Below are 23868 nucleotides of genomic sequence, written 5' to 3'. Positions count from 1 at the left end.
ATTATTATTATTATTATTATTATTATTATTATTATTATTATTATTATTATTATTATTATTATTATTATTATTATTATTATTATTATTATTATTATTATTATTATTATTATTATTATTATTATTATTATTATTATTATTATTATTATTATTATTATTATTATTATTATTATTATTATTATTATTATTATTATTATTATTATTATTATTATTATTATTATTATTATTATTATTATTATTATTATTATTATTATTATTATTATTATTATTATTATTATTATTATTATTATTATTATTATTATTATTATTATTATTATCAGAATTTTTTACTTCTCAGCAGTAACGCTGGAAACTTTCACCAGGTTAGGCTCTGAGGTCTCATTCATCAGTTATTAATTTTTTTGGTGTTTGAATGTTTGCTTCGGTTGGATCAGTTATGGTGGTTCAGGAACCTCCGTACAATGTTGCAGGTACCCAAAACCACCGCTTTCTGGATTACTTGTAGTTCGGTGCGCAGCTCCAACTCTTCTAAGGAGCGCAGTAGCGTACAGGGAACTAGTCCAGTAGCAGAGATTACTACTGGAACTATTCGTACTTCCTCCAGGTGCCACATTTGCCGTAACTCCTCGGCCAAATCATGGTATTTCGTGATTTTGGTCGAGAAAGTTGATTGCACATTGTGGTCTAGCGGTACAGCAATATCGATGAGGGTGACCCGCTTTATCCTTTTGTTGTAGACCACAATGTCAGGGCGATTGGCACGTATGAGGACATCCGTTATGATCTCGCGATCCCACAGTCAGCTTTACACAGTCATTTTCCAGGACTGGGTGGGGCAGGTATTTGTAGTAGGGTACGTAGCAGTTTACCAAGTTATGCTTCAAAGCAAGTTGTTGGTGCACAATCTTGGCAACCGTATTGTGGCGATTGAGGTAGGCTGTTTCTGCTAACGCTTGGCAGCCTGCAATAACATGCTCAATCGACTCCCCTACTACATTGCACTTACGGCAACGATCCTCTATGTTTTCGTGCAATATGTACCTGCGGTAGTTCTTCGTTGCAATAACCCGGTCCTGGATGGCTACCATGAATCCTTCTGTCTCCGAAAAGAGATCACCTCGCACCAACCACGTATTTGATGCTGCTTTGTCTACGTGTGATTGTTCTAACTGATGGGGGGGCGTCCCATGCAGCTCTTTTTGCTTCCACGTTGCGATCTTTTCCTCGTCGGTTTTAAGAACGCAGTTCAGCTGATAGTCATGCTGCGTCAGGTGCAGAGCGCTGAACCCGTGGTCTGCCTCGCAAACAGTGCGATAGATTTCATGACGGTTCTGGCTTTCTACGAAATATCTCCGCAACTGTTGGATCTGTGAGGCACAAAGTGCCTGGATATCAATCACACCTATTCCTCCTTCACTTCGTGGTAAGGTGATTCTTTCGGTGGCCGATTTTGGGTGGTGCGAACGGTGTTTTGTCAGCGATACTCTTAATGCTCGTTCGATCGCTTCCAAATCCGTTTTGGTCCATTTGACCACCCCGAAGCTGTATGTCAACAGCGGCACGGCAAACGTGTTTATAGCCTTGATCTTGTTGCCGGCCGAGAGAAAAGTCTTCATTATACGGTTGATACGATGCAAGAAATTTTCCTGCAGTTCTTTCTTGATCATCGTGTGGTGAATACCTTTTAGTTGCAGGAATCCCAGGTTTTTGTACGATTCACCTTCAACCATACTCCGAATCTCTTCTCTAGGGTTGACGCGGAAACTCGGCGTCCATAACTTTACCCCGGTGAATATTGACGAGTCGACATTTGTCGATGCCCAACTCCATCCGGATATCGTTGCTGAACGTCGAAACCACTTGCAACAATTGATGCAGTTGATCCTTCGTTTCCGCAAACAGCTTCAAATCGTTCATATAGAAGGTGTGGGTAATTTTTGTTCTCGTTGTCCCACTCTTCAACTTGTAGCCATAACTGGTTCGGTTAAGTGTTCTGCTAAGGGGGTTCATCGCAAGGCAGACCCATAGAGGACTAAAGGTGTCACCTTGGAAGATCCCCCTTCTTATGCTAAGAGTTCTGGACCGTAACACTGTTGCTCCGTCGGTAATGTGCAGCGATGTGTTCCACATTCTCATTGCGTGCTTCATTAGCCTGATGACGCCATCGTCTATTTTATACAATTCCAGTACCTTAATGAGATACGTGTGTGGTACGGAGTCGTATGCTTTTTTATAGTCGATGTACGCCATACCAAGGTTTCGTTTGTTTTGGCTTGCCTGACCAACAATAACTGCATCGATGATGACTTGGTCTTTGCAGCCTTGTGTGTTTTTTCGGCAGCCTTTCTGTTCTTCTGTCATCACTCCGTTGGCATCACAATGGTCCTGCACTTTACTACTAATTACCGACGATAGCACTTTGTACAGACTTGACGCATGCCCCATATATTCAAAACGCCATATCTTCCAAACTACCAATATTGTTTTTTTCTAATTAAGTCTTTCTTATGTAGAATGTTCTGGCGAACATTTTGAGCATATTTATTTGAAAATAAAATTCGGGGTATTTTGAAATATTCGCCTTTTTCGGTTTAAATTGCAAAAAAATGTATGATGTTGACAAATTAGATAAAAACTGATAACATCATTCGATTGCGCGGCCAAAAGTCTATAGAAAAAGTATATTGGCATGTCTTCGCATCAAACTGTTTCAGAGACATTTTAATCAGAAAAAAGACTTTTTTTGAAAATCTGTAAAAAAGGAAGTAGCGCCACTGCTAGGGGAATTGATCAATCGGCATAAAACTTCGGAAAATTGGTTGTGTGGTCGGAATGAACAATTATGCCAACTTTGGTTGAAATCGCTGATGGTCGGATCCAATTTTTCCGATTTTTGTGTACGTTTGAGATGGAATGACCCATACCCAAGTAACCATAAGCATTAATCTAAAACCGTATATTGGATATAATTCTGCATCCCAAGTGCCAAACTTTTGTATATTAGCAATCTTAATGCTTATAAAACGTATATTAACATTGTTGATGCATAGAAGCATTAACGTAAATCAGCATAGAAGCATTAACGTAAATCAGCATTAAAGAAAGCAATATATGCGCATATAACGTAACAATATAATGCATTTAGTCAATTGCATTAAAACGAGCCGTAAATGTTGATGAACGGCTTGTACTTGACTTCTTATTTTGCTATTCTGCGGCCACTATTTGTGCCCTCTTCCATCTGACGGTTGCTGTCTTTTTCTACCCTATTGGTAATGCAGGACAAGTAGCTATGATATGAGAGGGAATATCACCAAGATTTAAATACGAATAATTTCACCTCACTCAATCACATCCGCTATGGTTTAGATAGCAAAGGTGCAAGGAAACGAATGAGGTTGCATGACTAACTCCCGGTTCGAACCCTGTCTAGGTGGTAAGATTATTCAGCATTTCCAAAAATGGTTCTGTTTATCCTGCTCCCCTTGAGATGCAGCAAAAAAAATCGCTAGCTTTTTTAGTTTTTTAAATCCCGACCGAATCTATTTTTATTTACCATAACAAGCAAACGATATGCCATCGATACTTTTTCGATACGTCGATAATGTAGACAAAATGACGTTTCGTTTAAGCCTCAAACAAACACAGATAATGCTTAGTGGATGCTTGTGGCGTAGCATTTTAACAACCCGCTATTTCGCCTTTTTAGTATTATGTGAGTTCTACAAAAGTATATAAAGAAAAATATGCTTTTAATCATAGTTCTGTATGCTTATGCAATGTTGTCCAAGGACTAGTGTTTAGTGCTTACTGGTTACTTGGGTATTGCATATCATTAGACGGTTAACCGTTATGTGTTCGACAGGGTACCCGGGTACCTTTTCAGCTTTCAAAGTACGAAATTCTAAAGTTTTCTTTGATCAAGGATACTGAAACTCTGTGACATCTAAGGACTAGTTAAATTGCAACTTTTCATAAAATAAGTTTTCATGTAGCACTTAAGGGGGTGGAATGGGGGGGCTTCGAATTTTTTTACCCCTTATGTGCTCGACAAGGGTACCCGGGCACCCACAAATTGAAACACTTGTAACTTTGGCAATTTTTGACCGATTCGGACACTTTTACCACCAAAAGATTCAGGAACTTATCCACTTCCAGTGTGGTTATAACAGAGCCGGAAGTGGTTCATCTGGTTCCCGGAAATCCGGCACTCCGAGGATGTGTTCCAGAATTAAAGCACTTTTTATATTTTTGAATGTAATTATAGTAATATGGGTGTCCAAAGTTCTTCCAATTACTCCGAAAGGTCATTCTTCATTGTTTTAAAATAATACAATGATATATCCTCGGAATGGCCATTCTGCGACAAGTTACCGTGGGACTTCCTGTGGCCATAGAACTGTTTGGTTTGCAACACTGGCAATATGGGTGTCTAAATTCATGAAATTACTCCAGAAGGTCATTTTTCATTATTTTGATTCTATCTGATGATTTTGCCACGGCATGGCCATTTCGGAACATATTCCCGTGGGGCTTCACAGTTGTCCAAAACCAAAAATATGTGCGCATTAGAATTTTGAGTGGGAAAACTTGATTTTAGGTTTATGGAATCTTTGGGAGAGTTTCTTGAAATTAAAAGTTTTATCGTATGGTGAAATTCAAATTTTGAATAATCCCTCTAAAAGTAAAATAAAAAATTTATTTTTCTGCAGCTTCAATATAACACATTGATGAGTTCTGCAAAGTTTTAGAGCATATTATTACAAGAAATTTTGCTGAGGACCGTAACCTTCTATCTCTTCAACGAAGATAGAAAAATCCTATTTCTTAGATGTGAATTGTCAAAATCAGTTTTTCTATTTTAGCTTTTTTTGTAGTTGTTGTATGACTTTTTCAGGTTTTATAAAGTTGTACAAATAGTAAAAATACGCAACTTTGCCAAATGTAGTATACTATATTTGCTTGTTTAGGAACTGTAAAACTTTTGATATAAAAAATATCCTAATTTTGATCCCCAATTACGCGACTATCTTTTGGTGGTAAAAGTGTCCGAATCGGTCAAAAATTGCCAAAGTTACAAGTGTTTCAATTTGTGGGTACCCGGGTACCCTTGTCGAGCACTTAAAGGTGTTTTTTTTGTCGAACACATAACGGTTAACTGGGAAGGGATGGTTCGATCACTTTGACTCAATTTTGATTCATTTGACAGTACCGTTTCCGATATTTGTAGAACTAGTTATAATCTACAATTTTTTTGAACAAAGTTTTGCTGTATCGTTTGTAGTTACGGGGCTACAACGCTGGCAACTCATCAGTGACTAAATGAACGTTCATTAAGTCACTAATAAGATACTACACACTTAAACGATTCGGTAAAATTTACCGAAATCTAAACAGCAGAACGTTCGGTAAAATTTTTTACTGCACCAAACATTACTAATAATCTGTAAACGTCGATTGGCACCATCGAAATTTTTACCGAACGTTCAGCTGTTTAGATTTCGGTAAAATTTTACCGAATTCGGTGCTTTTTGTTAAGTGTGTAGCATTGTAGCGCCGCCGTAACTACAAAAGATACAGCAAAACTTTATTCAGCAAAATTAAAGATAATAGCCTGTTCTATGTCTCTTATGTAACTTTGTCATATTTGGCCCCGTTAACCCATTTCCTCCTAGCGTTGCGAAAACACAACGCACTAAGAAACAAAGAAAGATTGGAAAAAAATCTAATCGACCTGTTTTTGCTCAAAGGTCAGATATTACATGTAACATAATTACAGCTATGACAAAACAACAGGTTTTGCTGTTTTTCAGACAGTTAAGGAAAAATGCTCATAAAACTCGATTTTACCTCTATTAACGCCTGACCTATCAATCAGTGTTAGTAAGAATCGGTTGCTTGCCAAAAACTTTGTTTCATAGTTTTGATCATTTTTGTAATTTTAAGATAGGTTTGAAACTTTGAAGTAACGATATTCAAAATTTGCAACGGGAACGTTTGTTTTCGTTCGTTTGCTGCGGTGTTTCATTTGATGTCGTTGCTTTTTAGTAAACAAATGAATGTAAATCTTATCTTTCGCTTATTTAAAATATCCCGGAAACATTATAAAAGTTTACATAACATAGAATTCGCAGCTTCAAACACTGATGGCAGATGGAGAAGCCGTTGTGATAAGAGCGTAATAAATTGTTAAAGTACCTTTGCCTCTGGAATATCTGGAGGAATTCAGTGATGGCAACGTCAGTTTCATGGATCCAAATTTAATGTTACAACCTTTCCGGAACGTGTTGGTAGGCGTGTAATCATCTGCGATGACATGCATTTAGTATTCAAACTGCATATTATGCGTCTAGTGCAAAGATGGTCTCCAACCCAAATGTTTCGATATCTATCATAAAACATAACATGTAATACTCTAAGTCGTTCATTTAATCTTTATTAATACTCAAAATCACAAAAAAATCCCAAATTTGATTTAACGGTAAAAAAGTATGAAGCATTTATATGCATAATAATGAAGGCATGCAAAAACGGTATACCCTTAATGCCCAGCGTTGCGGGACACAGGGTCAAAATTAAAAATACATGTCAGCGGTTTTTTCTTAGTTGACCTAAAAGAGAATTATCCTTAAAGTTTCAACTTTCTATCTCTGCTGGGAAAAGTGTAGGGCTTAATGGGTTAAGACGGTACTATCAAATGAATCAAAATTGAGTCAAAGTGATCGAACCATCTCTGACTGCAGTAAACGAAATTAGGCGTTATCTAACGCCATCGAGTTCATTTTCACAAAATATAAATTGACGCCCAGCACAACCGTTGAATACTGGGAATTGAAAAATCAACATTTTTCACATATTTTCAACGGATATTTCTAACTAATGATTTCGCACAGTTGTAAGAAACATACGTTCGGTGAAACAGTTAATTGACCATTCCCACAAAGGCCTCTCAAAAAAAGTACAAAACTTAACATATACTTGAAGGACATCTGAAATATAAAATTTACTAAAATTTACGTCATTTAATTCAATGGATGTAAGAAGTTTGCCGGGTCAGCTAGTCTATAAATAAAATAGAAAAATTAATTATTGTAAAAACGAAAAATTTTTGAACCTGCAACACCATTTTTCGAATTTTGTGGACCTTCTCGAAAATGACCACAATTTCTTTATTTTTCTCAAATCCAGCATTTGCTGCATTTTTCTGTGTAGACAATAAAAATTCCTTTCCAATGATGCATAACATTCATACGTAAAACATTCTGATTAAGTTTAATGTACCGAAAACAAAATTAGTCTCAGCCTGTACCAGACTCCCCTACTATTTAAATCATTACTGTAAATTTTATTCTGAGTTTAGTTCTTACGACGCTACAATCACTATTTTCAATTGTGTCAATTTCATAAAAACACGCTCTTGGCAATGAAAGTACAGTTTATGACGTATTAGTCTTGTACATATGTCACTTTAATCAAATCCAGTTCACTAAACTATATAAAATATATATTCTTATACATTATTGTTCGCATACAAAACTGTTTCAAATAAGAATTTTAAATAAAATTGGACAATTGTTGTTGTTATTTAATTAAATATTAAACATAGTTAGCTCTCAATTAAAGGTGAAATTTTAATAACTTACGTTCATGTTAACCATAATTGACTAAATTCAAGGTGATTTCGTTCACACTATAACTATAATACACCACAGTTGCTGTTTCAGCTGCTGCCTTTATAACACTGTTTGAATCAGCAAAAAGATACAGGTGCTGATTACCAAAGAAGCTATGTCATCTATTTACATAAAGACGGAATCACAAATCATACGTTCTGCCAGATGTCTGAAAGCATACATAAAGAATTTATTTTGTGTTAAAATATATGAACATCAGTAGCTTCCTTACGTACAAACTTCGAAGGAGAAGCGTATGACTAAATGAGCCAACTGATGTAACCGATAAGAAATCGAACAAATCATTCTTGCAAAAAACCGGACAGAGTCTATAAACTACAGACGCGTCAGAGCACTCGATATTTCGGATCTAAACGGTGGGCTGACATTTAACTTAATGCGAACTTACCGTTTAGATTCAAAAGATTGAGTGTTTAAAAGGTGAGCTCGAATTAACAAACAATGCGAGCTCACCGTTTATATTTGAAATATTGAACGTATTGATGCCTTGTAGTTACGAGTTGTAGGATCTGTAAAAACCCGACAAAAAATACTGTTTGGTTTGATCATCAGATTAGAGGGGCAATGTGCTATGAGCAATTGTTACGGTTTGAGCCACGCAATATATAATTTCAGTATACTGCCGCGTAATACTATTCAACACAATTCAAATCCAATCGATACGTTACGCACATTCACGCCAGTATTATGGGCCAGTCCATACTTTACGCTAGGATTATATGTAACATACTTACATTTAGTCATAGAGTATAGTTTTAATAGATAGAAATAACATTCCGCTGCACGCTTGACAATAATACACTTAGCTCCAATGCGTTAACTTTCTTAGTTTTCCGGTAGGGGTATTAGGGGCATAATGAGCACCCTAACTTGTTGGCTGATTTAAGCACCCAAAATGACTGAATTTTTAAAGTGTCGTCATTGCAAAACATACATTCACTATCAAAAATTAAAGGCATACTGTTAACAAATTGAAAAATAATTGATATGAAGACGAAAATTGCAATTTAAACTTATGCTGCAAAAACTAAAAATCGGTTAGTGTGTGGGGCACAATGAGCACCCCCTGGGGCATAATGAATACCCTTATAAACACATGCTTGAAGGGTGTATATAAGTACAACAACCACACACACACATACACTCACACTCACACACATGCATATACACATACATACACATATACACATACACACCCATACATACACAAACCTAAAACGTGTCAAAATGTCGAAAAAACTATTGACCGCAAGCCGCTTAAGGGGGCATAGTACTTTTTACGCCATATTTTTGACCGTATTTCAAATATTTTTTTCTTGATAACGCGAAAGACGAATCGATTCGGGTTTTTTGCATTGTAAACATTGTATTTTGTACTAATATTTACAATTTTGTTTACATATGGGAACCTCTTCCCCCCTCCCCTACGGCCCCTTGAACATGATCATTCGAAAAAAAACATGAATTGCGGTACCATGGATTGGCGCTCGGGGGCTTATCCAAAATGAAAAATTCCAAAACGACATGAAAGTATATTAAATTATCTCGTGTTTGACCCATCCTTTTTTTAAATTCGTACGCATAATAAAATGGCAAATATACAAACATAAAAGTAAGGTTTTAGTCGAAAAAATTGACTTTAAACAATTCTTAAAAATACAAAAATTACAATATCAAAAAAAGGATGAGTCAAGCACTAGATAATTTTATTGGCTTTGAAACAAAAAAAGAATCATGAGAATTGCTCGAGCCGTTCTTGAGATATTTATGGTACCGACTTTCAAAACCTGGTTTCGAGAAAAACGGCGTTGAAGTTTTTATTCGCTGTGTAATCGCTCCAGACATGCGCAGTACAAATAGCTGTAACTTTGTCAATTTTTGGAATTCATCCAAACGGCTTTAAGCACATATGCTAAAATGTTAATCTTTTGATATAAACAATTAAAAAAAATTCGATTTTTTAGAATTGAAAAAGTACTATGCCCCCTTAAAGGCAATTGAGCCATGGAGGTTGCCTCTGGAGCACACCAATCGACTGTCGATTTGTTGCTATTTTCGGGGTGGTCACAAAAAATCGGTCGTGAATTATAAACTAAATGGCGCCGTAAATTTGTGTGCCTGGGCCCAAAATTTAGGGAAATCGAGAGAATAGGTATGTATTCATTAAATTACGGTGAAATTACCATAAAAATCAGAGGGGTTGTGTACACGACCACATAGATAGCGCAGAACTACGTAAGTCTCTTTGTAGCAATAGTAGCATCACGGTGCTCCAAATAGCGTTATTATCAAACAAAAATTCTCCATAAAATCTGAGTATATGAGTCGATTTGTATTACTTTCCACCATCTTGAGGCAAAATTTAAAAAAAATCGTAGGCACAGTTTTGGACAAACAGCCATTTAAAGTCAAAAAGACATAAATCTCGTAGAAAAAGACAAAATACATATGAGTGGGTCAGAAGGAAAGGGGTGTAAGTGACAAAAAGTAAATTTCGCGAAAATCAGATCCAAAGTTAAAATCGTCTAGAAAATTCGTCAGATTATATAATAGAAAACTAATGATGCACTATGGTTATGTTAGCTTTACTTTATTAAATTATATTGAAATCTTGGAAAACCACTTTGATTTTCGAGATTTATAAGATAGTTTTGAAAATGTTATTTGCACTTTGCACCCCTTTCCTTCTCAGTTCTGCACTTGTACCCTTTTCATTCCAAGTGATTATAGGGAATTACTACTTGGAGTGAAAAGGGTGCAAGTGCAAATCTTGGAATCACATTACAATCGTCTTCATTGAAAGGTAGGTTAGCGGGCATGCAGCAGTAGTTCAGGATTTTATCGCTACGTGGCACTAGTGCAGATGTAATATTCTTGTATAGGCTGTACCTTACGCTACTGACTATTTAGAAAGTTACAGTCTTCGGGAAGGTTGTTCAAATGACTGTAATCTCGGAAATGACACTGAAAATAGTTCCGAATATTATCAACGTGCAGCGCTAGTGTATATGCGAACTCGTTTTATTTGCTATAGCTTATAATTCATGTAACCTAAGGTATTACTTTCTTAGGCAAAGTTGTTTGAGTAATAGCAGCCTTGCAGATGGTATAGAAAATAGTGCAGAATTGCCTCACTACGTGGCGCTACCGTATATGTAATATTACAATATACGCTGTAACTTACGCTACTGATTACCTAGAAAGTAGTGGTCTTCGAGAAGTTTATACAAGTGATTGTCACCTTCAAGATGGTATGAAAAATAGTTCAGAATTTTGTCATCGGCGGGGCTAGCGTATATGCGTATACGTTATATATCATATATATCATGATATGAGTAACTAAAAATATTACTTTCTTCGGGTAAACGGTTTTAGTAATAGCAGCCTTGCTGATAGTAGCGAAAATAGTACAGAAGTGTCTCACTGCGTGGCGACAGCGTACATGTAACGTACTTGTGTGGGCTGTATCTTGCACTACTCATAGCTCATGATCTTAGTAATCTAAGAAATCGCTTTTTTTCGGAAAGGGAAACACCGTTAGACATCGATTTTCCTAGAATTCTAATTGTTTGTAATCCCTGATTAAAAAAATCTCATTGTTTATTTCTCGACCCCCCCCCCCCCCCGCCTCATTCCCTTCAGTGGCCTGAAATCTTAAAATCAAAATCTTCATAAAATATTTGTAATGGCCTAAGATCAGAACGGCTGAACCTAAGAAATAAGTTTATATAACGTAATTTGTTCAATTATTCTCGGTTATAGCGGTAGCCTGCTTAGAGCACTCTAAGTTGTTCAATTTGCTATGCGAAGAATTTGATCTTTTTTTTAATTTTACAAATATAAGTAAAATTTGGAAATTTTTGAAAAATTGTCAGAATAAAACAAAAAATCCGATAGAGTGCCCATTAGTAGCTCTTCGCCAGATTTTAGAACATGTTTTAACTTATCATTAATAGAGATGAGACGAAACTGGGGGGACATGTTTTGAGATAATTAACGTTTTATGCTTTTTATTTTGATTTTGCAAAGTTTTTTCTTTCAGCGTACACTTAATACAGAAAATACACTTAATTTCCTTCAACTTTTCTGTTGACGTCATTTTTAACAAATAAAGTAGTTTTCAAGATATGTTTTTTAAACAAATCTATATCTATAAAAAAGGATTTCTGTCTGTCTGTCTGTCTGTCTGTCTGTCTGTCTGTCTGTCTGTCTGTCTGTCTGTCTGTCTGTCTGTCTGTCTGTCTGTCTGTCTGTCTGTCTGTCTGTCTGTCTGTCTGTCTGTCTGTCTGTCTGTCTGTCTGTCTGTCTGTCTGTCTGTCTGTCTGTCTGTCTGTCTGTCTGTCTGTCTGTCTGTCTGTCTGTCTGTCTGTCTGTCTGTCTGTCTGTCTGTCTGTCTGTCTGTCTGTCTGTCTGTCTGTCTGTCTGTCTGTCTGTCTGTCTGTCTGTCTGTCTGTCTGTCTGTCTGTCTGTCTGTCTGTCTGTCTGTCTGTCTGTCTGTCTGTCTGTCTGTCTGTCTGTCTGTCTGTCTGTCTGTCTGTCTGTCTGTCTGTCTGTCTGTCTGTCTGTCTGTCTGTCTGTCTGTCTGTCTGTCTGTCTGTCTGTCTGTCTGTCTGTCTGTCTGTCTGTCTGTCTGTCTGTCTGTCTGTCTGTCTGTCTGTCTGTCTGTCTGTCTGTCTGTCTGTCTGTCTGTCTGTCTGTCTGTCTGTCTGTCTGTCTGTCTGTCTGTCTGTCTGTCTGTCTGTCTGTCTGTCTGTCTGTCTGTCTGTCTGTCTGTCTGTCTGTCTGTCTGTCTGTCTGTCTGTCTGTCTGTCTGTCTGTCTGTCTGTCTGTCTGTCTGTCTGTCTGTCTGTCTGTCTGTCTGTCTGTCTGTCTGTCTGTCTGTCTGTCTGTCTGTCTGTCTGTCTGTCTGTCTGTCTGTCTGTCTGTCTGTCTGTCTGTCTGTCTGTCTGTCTGTCTGTCTGTCTGTCTGTCTGTCTGTCTGTCTGTCTGTCTGTCTGTCTGTCTGTCTGTCTGTCTGTCTGTCTGTCTGTCTGTCTGTCTGTCTGTCTGTCTGTCTGTCTGTCTGTCTGTCTGTCTGTCTGTCTGTCTGTCTGTCTGTCTGTCTGTCTGTCTGTCTGTCTGTCTGTCTGTCTGTCTGTCTGTCTGTCTGTCTGTCTGTCTGTCTGTCTGTCTGTCTGTCTGTCTGTCTGTCTGTCTGTCTGTCTGTCTGTCTGTCTGTCTGTCTGTCTGTCTGTCTGTCTGTCTGTCTGTCTGTCTGTCTGTCTGTCTGTCTGTCTGTCTGTCTGTCTGTCTGTCTGTCTGTCTGTCTGTCTGTCTGTCTGTCTGTCTGTCTGTCTGTCTGTCTGTCTGTCTGTCTGTCTGTCTGTCTGTCTGTCTGTCTGTCTGTCTGTCTGTCTGTCTGTCTGTCTGTCTGTCTGTCTGTCTGTCTGTCTGTCTGTCTGTCTGTCTGTCTGTCTGTCTGTCTGTCTGTCTGTCTGTCTGTCTGTCTGTCTGTCTGTCTGTCTGTCTGTCTGTCTGTCTGTCTGTCTGTCTGTCTGTCTGTCTGTCTGTCTGTCTGTCTGTCTGTCTGTCTGTCTGTCTGTCTGTCTGTCTGTCTGTCTGTCTGTCTGTCTGTCTGTCTGTCTGTCTGTCTGTCTGTCTGTCTGTCTGTCTGTCTGTCTGTCTGTCTGTCTGTCTGTCTGTCTGTCTGTCTGTCTGTCTGATTCGAAAACTACTGAACTAATCGGCGTGAAAATTTGCATGTAGAGGTTTTTGGGGTCAGGAAAGGTTTTAGTGATGGTTAGAGACCCCTCCCCCCACTAAGAGGGGGGGCTCCCATACAAATGATACACAAATTTCTGCATAACTCGAGAACTCATCAAGCAAATAGAACAAAATTTGGCATGTGGGTGTTTTTGGTGACTAGAATTTATTCTTTGGTAAATTGCGACCCCTCCCTTCATTATAAGTGGAATTATAACTCCTCTCCCCTTTAAGAGGGGGGCTTCCATACAAATTTCCTCATAACTCGAGTACTAATCAAGCAAATAGAACCAAATTTGACATGTGTGTGATTTTGGAGACAAAAATTTTTTCTATGATGAATGGGACCCCTCCCCCCTTTAGGTGGGGAGGGGTGCTATACAAACGAAATGCAAATTTCCTCATAACTCGAGAACTAATCAAGGAAATGGAACCAAATTTGACATGTAGGTGTTTTTGGAGGCAAGAATTTTTTTCTATGATGAATTAGGACCTCTCCCATTTTTAGGAGGGGGGGTCTCCTATACAAATGAAATACAAATTTCCACATAACTCGAGAACTAATCAAGCAAATAGAACTAAATTTGGCATGTGGAGGTTTTTGGAGGCAAGAGTTTTTTCTATGATGACTTAGGACCTCTCCCAACTTTAGAAGGGGGGGGCCTTCTACACAAATGAAATACAAATTTCCTCATAATTCGAGAACTAAACAAGCAAATGGAACCAAATTTGACATGTAAGTGGTTTTGGAGGCAAGTTTTTTTCTATTGTGAATTGAGACCCCTCTCCTCTTTAGAAAGCGAGTTATGACCCATCTGCCCTTTAACCCATTAAGCCCCACACTTGTCCCAGCAGGGACAGAGAGCTGAAACTTTCAGGAAAATTCTCTTTTAGGGCAACTAAGAAAAAGCCGCTGACATGTATTTTTAATTTTGACCCTGAGTCCCGCAACGCTACGTTGCGAAAACGCAACGCTGGGCGATAAGGGTATACCGTTTTTGCATACCTTCATTATTATGCATATAAATGCTTCATACTTTTTTACCGTTATATCAAACTTGGTTTTTTTTGTGATTTTGAGTATTAATAAAGATTAAATGAACGACTTAGAGTATTAAATGTTATGTTTTATGACAGATATCGAAACATTTGGGTTGGAGACCATCTTTGCGCTAGACGCATAGTATGCAGTTTGAATGCTAAATCTATGTTATCGCAGATGATTAAATGCCTACCAACACGATCCGGAAAGGTTGTAACATTAAATTTGGGTTCATGAAACTGTCGTTGTCATCACTTAATTCCTCCAGATATTCCAGAGGCAAAGGTACTTTAACAATTTATTACGCTCTTATCACAACGGCTTCTCCATCTGCCATTAGTGTTTGAAGCTGCGATTTCTGTGTTATGTAAACTTTTATAATGTTTCCGGAATATTTTAAATAAGCGAAAGATAAGATTTACATTCATTTGTTTACTAAAAAGCAACGACATCAAATGAAACACCGCAGCTAACGAACGAAAACAAACGTTCCCGTTGCAAATTTTGAATATCGTTACTTCCTAGCGTTGCGTTTTCGCAACGCAAAGCTTCAAACCTATCTTAAAATTACAAAAATAATCAAAATTGTGAATCCAAATTTTTTTTGGCAAGCAACCGATTCTTACTAACACTGATTGATAGGTCAGGCGTTAATAGAGGTAAAATCGAATTTTATGAGCATTTTTCCTTAACTGTCTGAAAAATAGGAAAACCTGATGTTTTGTCATAGCTGTAATTATGTTACATGTAACATATGACCTTTGAGCAAGAACAGAGCGATTAGATTTTTTTCCAATCTTTCTTTGTTTCTTAGGGTCCAAGATGATATCTTAAACCGGGCCTTCTCTAGAATCGAATGAAAGTGCGTTGTGTTTTCGCAACGCTGGGAGGAAATGGGTTAAGAGGGTGGGCTTCCATACAAATGAAATGCAAATTCCCTCTTATCTCGAGAACTAATCAAGCAAATGGAATCAAATTTGGCATGTGGGAGTTTTAGATGGCAAATTTTTTTTCTATGGTGAATTACGACCCCTTCCCCTTTTAAGAGGGGGGCTCCCATACAAATGAAATACAAATTTCCTTATAATTTGAGTACTAATCAAGTCAATGGAACCAAATTTGGCATGTGGGAGTTTTAGATGGCAGAATTTTTTTTCTGTGGTGGATTACGACCCCTTCCCCTTTGAAGAGGGGGGGCTCCCATACAAATGCAATACAAATTTTCTTATAACTTGAGAACTAATCAAGCAAATGGAACCAAATTTGGCATGTAGGAGATTTTGGAGTCTCGAATTTATTTTATGATAGTTAGAGACCTCTCACCCCTGTGGTAGGGGGATATGGACTCTCATACAAATAAAAGAATTTTTTGCGAAACTCAAAAACTAATCGGATTCGAGAAATTCGAGACTCTTCCATAAAACATTAGTCAATAACAAGACCACAAAAACTATTTATAGTAACACTAGATCATTCAGGACGAGACGGCCGCGAGTGTTGCCGGCGACCCGCCGTCGGAAGCGCCGCCCACTGTGGGGAGGCAACTCCCCGCAGAAATCACTACTGTCTAGGTTTATTTATTTTCCTAGGTCTACCTGGGTTTCCTGGAACGAGCGACAGCGAGTAAGGAGAGTTCAAAAGTTGTCCGTGAAATGATACATTCCGCTTAAGGTTTTTCGCAAAATGATATTCGGCGTAATGTTGTACAATCATGGCGAATATTACTATCCGCTTTCTGGCTATGCAATGAGGGGACAGGGGAGTTGTTTTCTACCTTACTGTGAGGAAAAATTGCAAATTTGTATATTAAACTACCCACTCCAGGTAACTAATAAGCCTTAACGTTAACAGCAAATCAGCGTATCTGGCATTTTATACTGCAGGTTATTGTATGTTAGCTTTTTGACTGCACAGGTGTTGTAAATTGGCATCCAAAATTGTATTCAAATTCTTCGTGTCGGTAATTAGCTGTAAATTAGCATTGTCAGCACAATAAGAAGGTTATCAGTAAAGTAGCTGTATATTTTGCCAAAATAGCATTTAAGTAGCATTTCAGGCGACTTAAATGCTTATTGGTCTATATTTGAATAGCATTGGTGATGCTTATTGGTTACCTGGGATGCTTTCATAGTTACGTAACTGCCAAAATGAATCATGGTTGAACTCCTCAGAAACTTGCAAAACTCGAGATTGTGACAAAGATCATCCGAGACTCATGATTTATGTACAACACAGGTTAATTTGTGGCAATACGAAGTTTGTCGGGTCAGCTAGTTATTTATAAATACGCCTTTTTTTAAAGTTACTCCAGACGAAAATAATTATGTTTCATGGAGAATGAATCCTTACGTAGCGTCCAACATATCAGCAAAATTTCATCTCAATAAAAAACATTCGAGACGAACCGTTTTGTTAGTTGAGCTAGCATTGCTCATATAGTGCACTTACACCCCTTTCCTTCCAAGTGAAAACCAACTTTTATTTTGCTGTTTTTTTTCATGATTCTAAAAAAAGTCATTAAACGGTAAAATTTTGACGTGAATTTTCTAGCATGCATAAAACCATGCTCATGCATAAAACCATTTATCATTTCCTACCATTATCACGATTTTTTCAATTTTGTCACTTACACCCCTTTCCTTCTCACCCCCTCATATACAATTATTTTATTTTATCACACAATGATTTGAAATAATCATACTGCTGTCATTATCATAAAAAGAGCATAGTAGGCCTTGTTCTGTACTACAACAAAAGTCAATGTAAGCTTTATTTTTTTGACGTAGGACTACGTCTTTGTTTACTATACTGGGGCTGGGTAGCACTTCGTGAAAACGAAAATAGAAGTGTAACGTTTGAATGAAAGATTTCAAATACTAATAACTACTAAATTACTGAACGAAACTGAACAATTTATAAGTCGTTGGATAGGTAAAATGACAAGCAATTTTTTAGGGTGGTACGAAAGCAATTTTAAGGGGGGTTTAGGAGGGATGGCTCCCATACAAATGAAACACATATTTCCTCATAACTCTAGAACTAATCAAGCAAATGGAACCAAATTTGGCATGTGGGAGTTTTTGGAGGCATTAATTTATTTTATGATGATTTGAGACCCCTCACCCCTGTGGTAGGAGGATAAGGACTCTCATACAAATAAAACAGGAATTTTTGCGTATGTGACACATTTAATGTTATTTGTAACCAATGATCCTTTTAAACGTCACTAGCGAGTTAAAGTAAGATTATTAAAAAATGTCCTGCTACGCAAAATCTTACATTAAAACAAAAATCTGTGGGCTGGTCATTCATTACTATTTGAACCTTTATGATGCACACAAGTGATTTTTAAAAGAAATTTCTATGTCTCAATGGTTATAGGCGTTGTACTTATGAACCCCCGTCCACGTATTTTCAAAGCCATTCAATGAAGAATAGAATATGAATATTTCGCTCGTCTCTTTTAAACATTCACTTAAACAATGGCACTCACAGATTCTTATAAACATACATATGCCAGAAATGCTGTTTTTTCATTACTGCGAGCCCCCCATCAATGCTGTTTGCTGTTTACATTAGTCTTTGATTTAATGATCTGATATAGTCCTACGTCACGCTTTCGTACAACCCTTAGAGCTGTATACCTTGTAGTTTTTTTTGCCTTTCTACTATATGAAAATATAGTATAAAGGTATAGGAATCACTCAGAAAACCGAAAATCGAAAGAACGCCCAGTGGGACGATCGTCAGGTACCATTCAACTCAGTTTCGAAAGCTGAGCATTTTATGTGTGTGTATGTGTGTGTGTGTGTGTGTGTGTGTGTGTGTGTGTGTGTGTGTGTGTGTGTGTGTGTGTGTGTGTGTGTGTGTGTGTGTGTGTGTGTGTGTGTGTGTGTGTGTGTGTGTGTGTGTGTGTGTGTGTGTGTGTGTGTGTGTGTGTGTGTGTGTGTGTGTGTGTGTGTGTGTGTGTGTGTGTGTGTGTGTGTGTGTGTGTGTGTGTGTGTGTGTGTGTGTGTGTGTGTGTGTGTGTGTGTGTGTGTGTGTGTGTGTGTGTGTGTGTGTGTGTGTGTGTGTGTGTGTGTGTGTGTGTGTGTGTGTGTGTGTGTGTGTGTGTGTGTGTGTGTGTGTGTGTGTGTGTGTGTGTGTGTGTGTGTGTGTGTGTGTGTGTGTGTGTGTGTGTGTGTGTGTGTGTGTGTGTGTGTGTGTGTGTGTGTGTGTGTGTGTGTGTGTGTGTGTGTGTGTGTGTGTGTGTGTGTGTGTGTGTGTGTGTGTGTGTGTGTGTGTGTGTGTGTGTGTGTGTGTGTGTGTGTGTGTGTGTGTGTGTGTGTGTGTGTGTGTGTGTGTGTGTGTGTGTGTGTGTGTGTGTGTGTGTGTGTGTGTGTGTGTGTGTGTGTGTGTGTGTGTGTGTGTGTGTGTGTGTGTGTGTGTGTGTGTGTGTGTGTGTGTGTGTGTGTGTGTGTGTGTGTGTGCGTGGGTGTCGAACGCTTTTCTTCTCACTCACTTTTCTCAGAGATGACTGGACCGATTTTGATGATCTTGGTCTAGGTATCCCATTGTTCGCTATTGAATTTCATACTGATCGGACTTTCAGTTATGTATAAAAATACGAAAACTATTGGACTTCATTATCTCGTAGGTCCCTTAACTGATTTGAACAAAATTGATTACAAATGAAAGGGTAGCCTTTTAAAACCTTAACTTAAAAATTTCATGACGAACGGAGTTGTGATTTGAAAGTTACATAAAGAAATGTGGAAAAAAAGTGTTGAAAATATATTTTTGTTACATATAAACATTAATTCAACAAGAAAGACTCTACAATATATTATTATTTGAAAATTACTCTTAAGATCTATCAAATGAAACCGAGTTGTTAAAAATCGGACGATTTATTCACAAGTTATTCGAACTTAATCATTTAAGGCCGTTCCCAAAGCTGTTATATTTTGTATGGGCTGGTCTATTTTACAACTACAACTAAAACTGGTCATTCACAACGCTGAGTTGCAGTTCTACTTTTCGAGCTCATTTTTGGAACCAATTTACAATTGCTCGACCGTTCTGTTCTACTTTCGACCGAATGTGAAACACGGATATAACTCTGTTTTAAATATTTTTGTCAGTATGTGTGCGACATGTCATCCCAAGTGACGCGTTAGGTACTGTCAAAAAGTGAAAAAAAGAAAAACATGTTTTGAAATTTTGATTCAGTTTTCAGAATTCCCGCAGTTCCGTACTACATTCCGTAAGGATGATTTTCACACGCAAAGCATCAAACGAAAGCGCCAAATATCTGTTGCACTTTTCTTTTCACCGATGCGCGTATAACCAACGGTAAAGTCGTATTCTGTTCAGCTCAAAAGTAAAAATAAAATATTGATTATATACAATTCGCTGCTTGGCCCATTCAAAAGGTAATTCATGGACCTTTCCGATAGAGAACAAGGCATGAGCAGCAATTGTGGGCGATGGCAGTGTGAATCAAAATACCAAATTATGTCGGCACAATACTATTGAAAGACGATTCGGAAGTGTTCGGAAGCCATCGACCAGCAATTAACGTGCATTTGGAGTGCAAGCAAACCCTGTCGGCAATCGGTGCTTTACCAGTTGGGTGCTGAACTGGTACTTAACGCATATTCTGGAGCGAACTACTTCCACTACTCGTCGCCGACATGAAAAAGTGTTGGTGTATGCTGGCTTCGCTAATCAGGAGAAATGCGGGATCGATTTCGAGGATCTGATTTCCTATTTGAAAACAGCGGCCGAAGGAGCAGCATCATGTGCTCACAAGGCTACTGGCATCAATCCGACACATGACCAGTGTAAGCAGATTGCTGATATTTGTGAACATTAGAAGCTGTTTCCTTGCTTCGAGTCGGCTTTCGGGGATCACCAGCGGTGACCGTGACCCGAACAAAAATGCATTTACGGGGCGATATTTTGTTGAACGAGGCTCCGCTGAGCATACTTACTTACTTACTTACTTACTTATGTGTCCATGTCCGCCGGTCCGGCAGAACAAAGGGATGAAATCAGAGATCTCCACTGCTGACGGTTACCCGCCATGGCTTTACCTGCCGCCAGGACAGGTTCTCGTCTACAGCCCGGATGTCGTTGGCTAAGCTCCGTCGCCATGAGCCTCTGGGTCTGCCTCTTCTACGCTGCCCTTGATTCCAGTCGAGTGCTCTCTGCAAATCTCGTTCGCTCCTTTCCTCAAGGTGTGTCCGATCCACTTCCACCTACGTTCACGAATTTCTGTGACTATCTGCCGTTGATGACACCGACGATGGAGTTCCTCATTGGATATCCAATTATCAGGCCACCACGCACGAATAATGTATCGCAGGCACCGGTTATTGAATACCTGCAGTTTTTGCGTTGTCTCCGCTGAGACGCACTACGTTTCGCAGGTATACAGCAGTACGGATTTAACGTTTGAAATAAAGATTCGGGTTTTCGTACGTAGAGTGATCTGGTTTGAGCGCCAAATGTTTCGCAGACCTGCAAAGGCACCCCTGGCCTTCCTGATCCGTGTGGCTATATCAGTCTTGGTACCACCATCGGGCGTTGTTTGGCTACCAAGATATTGAAAGGCGTCTACCTGCTCAACTTGTTGTCCCGCTACTGTGAAGTTGGTGGCATTGTCAGTGTTCACTACCATAGACTTAGTTTTCGCTACATTGACTGTGAGACCTGCTGCTTGGGAGCTCTCGGAGAGGTCATCTAACTTGCTCTGTATATCGTTTCGGCGTTGTGCGAGCAAGACAATGTCGTCGGCTAGGTCGAGGTCATTTAGCTGCTCCATCGTTAGAGGATTCCAAGGCAATCCTCGATTTGGTCTACTGTCAATTGCTCCAAGTAATATCTCATCCATAACGATGAGAAACAGAAGCGGTGATAAAATGCAGCCCTGTCTCACGCCAGCAGTAACCCTTATGGGGTCGGACAAGACGCCGTCGTGCAAAACTTTGCACGAGAACGCCTCGTACTGAGCCTCGATGAGATGGACTAGCTTACCTGGAACTCCTCTACGCCTAAGTGCGCCTCAGATGTTTTCGTGATTGAGTTGGTCGAACGCCTTTTCGAAGTCAACGAACACCAGCAAAAGAGAGTCCTGGAATTCGTTGATCTGCTCCAATATAATGCGGAGCGTTGTGATATGGTCTACACATGATCGGCCAGCACGGAATCCGCTGAGCATAGAGTTTTGTTAAACTTTTTAGCTTGTACAGTGAGTATTTCTAAATGCATGTATAAATTACAATTCATGTTTTTTTGTCGCTGCAGATGAATGTATCGAAAATCTAACGGTAGTCCAATGCTGCAGAAGCATTACAAATTATGCTTTGGTACGTGGAATGAACTCCAACCCGCCGACCTTTGGAAGTAGGAGTATCGTCAGCCGGGTCTTTTAACCCAATGCGCTTCTTGCATACAAAAAAAGATCATCAGTCGGGTGCTGAGTGATATCACTCTACGTGCTAAATGGATGGAATGCATGAAAACGATGAGTTCTCGTAACGCATATGCAGCTAATATCGATACGAACGATTTTTTATAAGGTGTGCTTTTGTTATTGCCTTTAACAGGTAAATTGCCTTTAACAGTTGCGTAAATAACAATTCAGTTTCACAATACAATTATTGCGTACTGCTGGCACTTGAAATATAACGTTTAAGTACATTATTTTTAGTGATCAATATTAACGACATTTTTATATAAGGGCGATATTTTTCGAAACCTTTCGAACCAACTCAATCCCGCGAACACAACGTATATTCGCAGTGAGTCAGGTAACACAGTAGGACTAGCAAGTAGTAGAAGCGTTTTAAAGCATTTGATGTGTGTTTAAAATTGTAAAGCTTTTAATTTACTGAAATCAAATCAAACTTAACTTTAAAGTAAAACGCAAAAGTCAAAAATTTTCCACTGTTGCAGCATATGGTAATGTACCTTTGCAATCTGAATAGCGCAGATCAATACATATAACTGAGAATGAATTGAAAGGAGAGGAATTTTTTTGTGACCTATTAAGATTATGACAACGATTATTCTATTCTATTTATACACACGCATTTAGAATATATTGCAAGCACGCTAAAACAGATATTCAAGTTAACACGAATAGAAGCTGGGCCCATCAAAATTCGTATTCGTGATCATAAAGGATATTAGACAAGACAAGCTTCACAACTGCTTAAGAAAAGGTACTTTGTAAAATTATTTGAGTTGCGTAAATAAACCATGAAATAAAAAAGTCATAAATAGCTAAAAATCTAAAATTTTCTTCTCATGAGTTGGTCGTTCATCGAATTCTTTAACAACCGCTTATATGCAAGTTCTACGTGTAAACAACTTGTTTTCCGGTTGTAGATTTAGTTCTTTGTGAGTGTATGTCAATTGAAGTGGAGTTAAAAAGGTCAATTTAAAGGGATTGGGAAAAAACAGTACGGTCTTCCGGACAAACTGACGCGGCTGATCAAAGCTACCCTGCAGCGAGTGAGTCCTTTCGAATCGCACAGAGGGTTGCAGTAAGGGGATGGACTGTCCTGTTTGTTATTCAATATCGCTATTGCGGGTGTGATTCGGCGAGCGAGCATCGAAACGAGAGGAACGATCTTCAGCAAGAGTAGCCAACTCCTAGCTTTTGCAGACGACCTCGACATCATTACTAGAAACTTTGGCTGCGGAGGCAATCTACGCCAGACTGAAAACAGAGGATAGGGTTACAAATCAATCGAAAACCAAATATATGGTAGAAAGAGGGTCCAGAAAGCAACGTTTGCCTCCCACGGACAGTGACTATTGACGGCGGTGAACTAGAAGTGGTTGATGAGTTCATATATTTGGGATCTCTGATCACCACCGACAATAATACAAGTTAGGAAATCCAACGACGCATTCAAACTGGGAATCGAGCGTCCTTTTTCCTCCGTAAGACGCTTCGATCAAGGAGCATACGCCGCCGCACAAAACTGAAAATGTACAAAACGCTAATCAGACCGGTAGTCATCTACGGACTTGAAACAGTAACTTTGCTAACAGAACATATAACAAAAGACATACAAGCACGCACCGTATTTGAACGAAAGGTGTTGGCGGAGTACAAACGGAAAGCGGAGAGTAGCGGAGGCGCATGAAGCACGAGCCACAGGCGTTGCTTACAGAGATTCCCATCGTACACCTGGCGAAAGTTGGGAGACTACGCTGGCCACGTCGCGAGGATGCCGGACGACTATGCAGTTCACTGTTCTCTTCAAGAACCGCGGCCGGCACCAGGAATAAAGGGCTAGATGGCTAGATGGCTTGACTACTGTTTACCTGACTCACTGCGAATATGCGTATTATTGAAATAAAACGTAACCATACATTTTATTCGTTTATAACGCA

This window comes from Sabethes cyaneus, chromosome 1 (genome assembly GCF_943734655.1).
Source record: "Sabethes cyaneus chromosome 1, idSabCyanKW18_F2, whole genome shotgun sequence".
NCBI lineage: Eukaryota > Metazoa > Arthropoda > Insecta > Diptera > Culicidae > Sabethes > Sabethes cyaneus.
This window is presented reverse-complemented; position numbering follows the sequence as displayed.